Source organism: Dendrobium catenatum, unplaced genomic scaffold, assembly GCF_001605985.2.
Source record: "Dendrobium catenatum unplaced genomic scaffold, ASM160598v2 original_scaffold_6507, whole genome shotgun sequence".
NCBI classification, from domain to species: domain Eukaryota; kingdom Viridiplantae; phylum Streptophyta; class Magnoliopsida; order Asparagales; family Orchidaceae; genus Dendrobium; species Dendrobium catenatum.
In genome coordinates, this window is record NW_021324968.1 from 225,817 (window position 1) to 234,552 (window position 8,736).

An 8,736-nucleotide genomic window follows, 5' to 3' on the forward strand; every position below is an offset into this window, starting at 1 on the left:
CCATTCAAACCAAAGTAACAATCGAAGGGTGAAAAATCATGGATAAAAAAGTAGGAAGATGCAAGAAAATCTTAGAAGAGAATAATCCCTAGAATACTTTAGGTCAAGATTTATGGTGGATGATAAACATCGAGAGATGAAAGAGAGCGTAGAGTGGAGTTGATGATGGGGTTTGATGCAAGGCCTGGAGAGCTTTTTGCTGATTTTCATCTAGTGTTTGTAGTTGAATAATGAAAGAATAGAGGAGGTGAAAAGGAATTTAGAGTTTACAGGTAGGGATTTCATTGGTGATACCTATTAAGTTTGAAGGAAAATCTTATTTAAACATGCATTTAAAGGATTACCTATTTTGTTTGAAGAAGATTAAAATCCATAAGATTTGCCTTTTGAAATCACCTGCAATCGATGAATTCTACCGGTGATATAGTGACAACATGAGTTCGATGATTATGACAATTGATGTTCCAAAGGAAAGAAATACATAGATTAGATAGAGAATAAGGAATCATAAGGATCCAATGAAATTTGATTGAATAGGCATTCAATAAGACATGATAAGCATAGTGTTGTATAAGCAAGAAGGAAAAAATAATAAATTTGGTGTGGGAACTAGCCTATTGCACGAGCTCACTCAAGATATTTTATCACCAAATATAGTTATTGTGTATGAATATATAATTTTAAGAATTAAAAAAAAACTCTTATATAAATATTATGTAAAAAAATTGATTTTGTTAGTGTACAGAGACATCCTCTACATAAAGGTAAAATTTCAACCCTAGCTAAATACTTAGGGTTTAAAGGCTTGGATTTTAACATATAGTCCTGAGCTTTAAAACTCCTTAAAAATGTAGTTTAAATATGACGATAATAAAGAACTTCCTAAAGGCGGGTGCTGAAAGTGGTAAGGTTCCGCAAGTAGATTTAACCTAATGAGGGGCAGCTAGGGCGGGAAACCAGAGAAGCCAGTGACTCTTTAGGAGTGACTTTTTAATTGAGAATTACATTCAAAGAAATTGGCAGATTATATCCTATTGAAGTAAACTTTTTGATTTATTTTTTTTCTCTCCCATAAACAAACTAAAGCAGTCTTTTCTATTAAATAGACATTATTTTATGATGTTGATGTTTATCATTTCATCTTCTAATTCATTTCTCCATGACTATTGACATAATTATCAATATATTGTTTATTTCATATTGTTAAAAAATAGAGCTTAGTAAGACATTCATTTTCATATGTAAGATCTTATTGAATACATGCTCATCGAGGTCAGCATATCATCTTTCTCATCTTTATTTTCTGACTCATTTTTGTTGTCTGTTTTGTTCCATGTTAGTTATTTGCTTGGATGAAGGAATGCTAAGAAATGAAATAAATTTCAACAATTTATGCCTTGAATTTTAGGAGTTGAATATCATAGTTTTGAGTTATCCACACTCTTTCTCATTTGCTTTGTTTACTAAAATTACTAACTTGATGTCTGAATTCTTCAAATGAATCACACTTTAGTGAAATCATGATGTTCCAATACATCGCAATGTCTTTCTGCTAGGTTTGCAGTGTTGATACTGCCCATGTTTTTCCATTTTAGACTTTCTCATTAATATTAGCACTGTTGATAAGAGAGTATGATTGATATATTAAGCTTAGTTTTAAAGCTTAGCTAAGTTTTGTATCTGGTGAGGATTAAATTATTGTAGCATTAATGGAGCTTATTATTTCTTATGAATATTATTCTTTATGGTTTCGGTGTTTACTTCTTGTTAGGGATGTAAAGCTAGGAATACTAGACCTTGAAGGAAGAAATGAAAGAGTCTAATAGAAAAGATTCCAAATTTTATGGCGATATAATTTCGTTAAGATATATTAAGATGTTGGAATATGCTGCACAGTCCAATGTAAAGTTGCGCTTCCATTTAATTCTTTTTTGTTATTTTAGTATTAAATTTATTATATTTGCATTGGAGTTGCCTATCAATTTGCAAATGCTTCGTTCTATATTGTTGGATGTGGTTTGCAAAATTGTTTGCACATTCATTATATTATACACTTAAAAAAGGTTTATTAGGCTTAATTAAAATATTGAGTTACAAATGATTATCAGGATTGATTGATTTTAAGTAGTTTCGGAAATGAAATGTTTTTAAAACTTCTAGACTTGGGCCTCTATTTTAGACAACTTTTTCCTATTTTATAAAAAGTTTTTTATAAAAAAATTTTTAAAATAAAAATTTTTATACTAAAAATTTACTCTAAAAACAACAAAAATGTTGTCCAAATGAAACCGATAATTTCTTTTTCCATGCATTCTTCTAAAGCCAAACAACTACCAAAAATGTGGGATATTTGTGTACTTGATAGCAGCAGTTTTGAAACCGCTGATTGTATATGTCTTTACCAAAGATTTTAATTAGTACTAACACTATTAAAGAATAGGATATTTTTAGAGCAAATAATAATTGTTGCATGGCTATGGCACCTTAAGAGGGGGGGGGGAGGGTTAATTGAGGTTTTAAAATTTTTATTAAAGAAGAAAATTAAAATGATTTTAAAGCTATTTTGAAAAGAATAAGAAATCACACAATTTTTATGAAAAAGACAAAGAAAAATAGATTCAATAAATAAAAATAAAAGCCACAATATTTTTACGTGGTTCATTCGAATTCCAATCCGAACTACTCCATGCTAGCCAACTTTAGCTAGGAATTCACTAATCCTAGGTTTGCTTTGCAACCTCAATTCTTTAAACCAAAGAAGTTCTTTTCAACCTATGTACTCTCGTATACGGGCGAGTACAACTCAATCTAATTACAATTAAAACATTACTAAGCCAAATGGCTTAGATCAAGAAAATGAAAAATACAATTTGATGTAAATAATACAAGCTCAAATTATCTTATAATAAAATATCCATAATATTTGAGGTGATCTTACAAATTAATTTTAATCACCTCACTACTTGCAAATGAAATATTAAATTTGCTCACTTTAAGATAGATTTATATTTTGTTTAAAATAAGAATAATATTTTAAATAAAAATATATTCTTATTGATTTAAACTTTAACTCTTCAAATGAAATAAATGAATTAGATTATAAATGTAAATCTATGCCACCTTAAAGAAAATAAAAATACTTACTTTGTTAAACTTTATGGATTTAAAAGATGTAATATATAAAACTTTAATATAAAATTTCCAACAAGTATTTCACCAAAAAAAAAAAAAAATTTCAAGAAAGAAATATATGGTGAAAGCTAAAAGAAAAACATGTATTATTTAGCGAAGGGAAGCAAACTCAAAAACTCTAAGAGATGTTACTAGAATAATTCTCCCCTTAAATATATGCATGTATAATGAATTATGACCAACAATTGTAGTTCTTCTCCCCCTTTGACAACATCAAAAAGAATATTTAAAAATATAAAAGAAATTTCAATGTTAGGATCTATCATCCCGAGCATACGTCTTAACATGCAAAATCTCTCTTCATCTAAAGGTTTTGTAAAGATATCAGCTATTTGAGAATCTGTGTTTATAAAATATATACTCACATCACATTTATTAACATGATCTCTAATAAAATGGTTTCAAATCTCTATGTATTTAGTTCGTAAATATTGTATAGGATTTTTTGTTAAACTTATAGCACTTATATTATCACATTTAATGAGAATATTTTAAAGCTTAATTCCAAAATCTACTATTTGTTACTTTAGCCATAAAACTTGAGCAACACAACTACCTGCGACTATGTACTCAACTTCAGCAGTAGATAAATCAACTGAATTTTATTTTCTAGAAGACCAAGAAATAAGCGACGATCCTAAAAATTGACAGGTTTGAGATGTACTTTTTCTATCAACCTTACAACCATCATAGTCTGCATTAGAATATGCAACTAAATTACATGATAATAATTTTTTGGGATACCATAAGCCTAACTTATGAGTTCCACTCAAATAGTGAAATATTTGCTTAACTGCTGTTAAGTGTGATTCCTTAGGTTTAGCTTGAAATTTTACACATAAACGTACAACAAACATAATATCAGGTCGACTAGCAGTAAGAAACAAAAGTAAACCTATCATACTCCTATAAAGTTTTTGATCTATTGGTTTTCCTTATACATCTAAATCAAGTCTAGTTAATGATCTTATAGAAGTTTTACTCAGTTTGAATATCTTCATATCAAAATTTTCTAATAATTTATTTTTGTATTTGGTTTGACATATGAATGTGCCAGGTTCTAGTTGTTTTACTTAAAGTCCTAAGAAAAAGGTGAGTTCTACCATCATTCTCATTTCAAATTCTTTTGACATTAATGATGAAAACTCATAACATAAACTTTCATTTATACTTTCAAATAATATATCAACAACATAAATCTGTATAATAATCAAATCATATCCAATATTTTTGATAGAAAGAGTTATATCTACCTTATCTTTTCAAAAATTATGTTCAATTAAAAAGTTACTTAACCTATCATACCAAGCACGTGGACTCTATTTTAAAAAATATAAAACTTTCTTTAATTTATATACATAATTAGGAAAATTAATGCTTTCAAAACCTAGTGGTTGTTCTATAAAAACATCTTGATCAATATACCCATTCAAAAATGCTCTTTTGACATCCATTTGAAAAAGTTTAAAGTCCTTAAAATAAGTAAAGACAAGAAGTAATCTAATGGCTTCTAGTCTTGCTACAGGTGCAAAAAATTCTTCAAAGTTTATTCCTTCTGTTTGTGTGTGCCCTTGTGCAACTAATTTAGCCCATTTAGTTCCAATTATATTTTGATCATGTGGTCTTGTGACTAACTCCCAAACATCATTTCTTATAAATTGGTTAAGTTCCTCTTCCATATTAATTATCCAAAAATTATCTTGTAAAGCTTCATCTATATTTTTAGGCTCAACTTCTGATAGAAATGCATAATGTTCTACCTCATCCTTAAGGTTTCTCTTAGTCTTAACACCTTGGGAAGGATTACCAATTATTAATTCTTTTGGATGATTTTTATTATATCTTCATTCTTTAGGCAATGAATCATCCTCCTTTTCTTCTAAATATATTTTCTTTATATTTTCAATATCATCATCATTCAAATTATTTTTTATTAAATCTATAGGGTTTTCATAAAACATTACATGAACAGATTCTTCAATAATAAATATTCTCTTTTAAAAAACTCTAAAAGATTTTTCAAAAATTAAATATCATAAGAATATACCATCATCAGATTTACTATTAAATTTACCTAAAGGATCCTTATCATTATTTAAAATAAAACACATACATTCAAAAACATGTAAATGACTAATCTTAGGTTTCTTTCCAAAAAATATTTCAGAAGGGGCCTTTTTAAGAATTGGTTTTAAATAAACTCTATTTGTAACATAACATGCAGTGTTTATTGCTTCTACCCAAAAATACTTTGGAAGTTTATATTCATCTAACATTGATCTTGTTAATTCTACAAAAGTACGATTCTTTCTTTCAACTATACCATTTTGTTGAGGAGTCCTAGGAGCTGAAAAATTATATCTAATTCCATTTTCATCATAATAATTTTTAAATGATTTATTTTCAAATTCTTCATAATGATCCTTTTGAATTCTATAAATCAAATAGCCTTGTTCTCTTTGAATATACTTAGCAAATTTTTTAAAATCATCAAATGCATTATTTTTATTAGCTAAGAATAATATCCAAGTGTATCTTGAATAATAATCTACAATAACAAATCCATAATTTTTACCACCTAAACTAGTTGTGTTAATTGGCCCAAATAAGTCCATGTGTAATAATTCTAAAGGTCTACTCATAGAAACTATATTTTTACTCTTGAATGAACTTTTCATATGTTTACCATGAATGCATATATCACATATGAAATCAAAATGAAAATTAATTTTTGGTAAACTAACTACTAAATTAAGTTTTGAAATTTTATTTAAAGTGTGGATATTAGCATGGCATAGCTTTCTATGCCATAACTAAGCATCATCATTTGTAGATTTCATGCAAAGTAAACTCAAATTAACATCATTTGTATTATCTAAATCAATTAAATAAATATTTTTATGTCTATTTCCTATAAGCAAAATAGTTTCATTATTTCTAATAATGTAATGTGAAGCATAAAAAGAAATATTTAAACCTTTATCGCATAGATATTAAGTTTTGTTTTAAGCCATAAACAAATAAAACTTTTTCTAAAGTAACAGAGTTCTTACATATGGATCCAATGCCAATAATCTTTCCCTTTGTATTATCTCCATTTGTGACATATCCTCCATCACTTGATTCTAATGCAGAGAGTTTTGCTTTATCGCCTGTCATATGTCTTGAATATCCACTGTCCAATTACCACATGCTTAATTGATTTTACTTTGAAGGCAAACCTACAAAAGAAAATGAAATGTTAACTTTTGGAACCCAAATAATTTTGGGTCCACATTCTAAATGAGTAGTATGATATCTATTATGTATGGTATATGAAGTTCTTGTATTTTTTGGACCCCATACAAAGGATGATTATTTAGCATTAAGTGATTTACGAGCATAACAATCAAATGAGATATGCCCTTTTCTATTACAATAATTACAACAAATATTAGTATTTCCATACGGCTTTGCATGATGTCTATGTGATATATATAAGAAGAATTTTTATTTGATGTTGTACTTGTTGGAACTTTATAATAAACATGTGATTTCATGCATAAATCTAATCTTGCCTTTAATAGAATATTTTCTCTTTCAAGTTTACAAACAAGTAAAGAACAATCTAATAAAGAACTATTTTTATTTTTCAAATCATCACATTCATTTTTTAAATCATTAAAATGCATATATAAAATTTTATGCTCTTTTTCTAAAATATTATATTTTCTTTTTAATTTTTTATACTCAATAACTAATTCACTAAAAGCATCATCTTATTCTTCATAAGATATATCATTACATACCTCTTGAGAATCATGATCTGATTCTCCTCCTACCATAAGGCAAATGTTCACCTCTTCATCTGATGAACTTGATTCATCTGAATCTGGGTTGGCCCAAAGAGCCTTCTTCTTTTTCTTGAAATGCTTCTTTTCTTTCTTGTCACTCTTTCTCTCTATATCCATCTCTTTTTTCTTTGAACCAATAAGATCTGGACAATCTCCTCTTATATGTCCAGACTTCTTATAATGGTAACAAATAATCCCTTCTCATGTAAGAAATTTCTTAGTTTGAAATTTATAATTTTTGGATTTCTTATACCTTTATTTTTTCTTCCTTAGTAAGCTTTTAAGTCTTCTTTAAAGCATTGACACTTCATCGCAATCTTCATTAGAGCTTGATGAACTAGGTTCATCATTATCATCAACCTGTAAGGTAATCATTTTACCTCTCTCTTTCTCTTTCTTAGAAGGGTTATCCAATTATCACTTTGAGCTATAATCTGTTCATGTGCTATCAAAGAACCCCAAAGATGATGAAGTGGATAAGTAGATAAATCTTTAGCCTCACTTATTGCAGTTACTTTAGCATCCCATTCTTTGGGAAGGCATCTAATAATCTTATAGACTAAGTCTTGATTCTTATATATTCTTCCAACAGAATATAATGTATTAATTATTTTTCATAAATCTTGTATACATATCAGAAAGAGATTCAGAAGGAGACATAAAAAAATAATTCATATTCATGAACAAGTTTATTTATGTGAGAATCTCTAACCTCAGTAGTATCAACATAAGTTATAATTAATTTGTCCTAATTTTTTTTTGTTAAATTTAACATAGAAATTTTCATGTAATCATCTAGAAGTGCACAATGCAAAGTATTTCATTCCCTAGCATTTAACTCATCTAATTCCCTCTTTAATGCAGTATATTCATCAAAAGGTTTTTCAATTTTAATTCCATTGATTTCTTTAGTGGGTGTATGATATTGGTGTGTAAGCATGTTCCACATACAAAAGTCTTTCCCTCTTAAGAATGTTCTAATTCTTTTTTTCTAATAATCAAAAGAAATATTATTAATAATGGAGGACGATGAGTGGATTGTCATTCGGGAAGTGAACCCTTAGAAAAGCCTTGTGCCATAATTTAAAAGTGGATCTACTCTAGGATGTTATGCCAAAATTAAAAGAGCCAAGGCTCATATACTAATTGTTAGATGACTATGGCATCCCAGGAGGGGGAGGGGGGTTTAATTGGGGTTTTAAAATTTTTTATTAAAAAAAGAAAATTAAAATAATTTTAAAGCTATTTTGAAAAGAGTAAGAAAACACAAAATTTTTATGAAAAAGACAGAAAAAGTAAATGTAAGAAATGAAAATAAGAGGCACAATATTTTTAATTGGTTATGTCCAAATTCCAATCCGACCTACATCCACACTAGCCAACTTTTGAGCTAAAATTCACTAATCCTAGGTTTTTTTTACAAACCTCACTTTTTTAAACCAAAGAAGTTATTTATAACCTATGTCTTACACGAGCGAACCCAATCTAATTACAATTAAAACTTCACTAAGCCAAATGGCTTAGTGAAAATGAAAAATATAATTTAATGTAATTAATACAAGCTCAAATTATCATGTAATAAAATATCCACAATGTTTGAGGTGATCTTACAAATTAATTTTAACCACCTCACTTCTTGCAAATGAAATATTGAATTTGTTCACTTTAAGATAAATTTATATTTTGTTTAAAATAAGTATAATATTTTTAT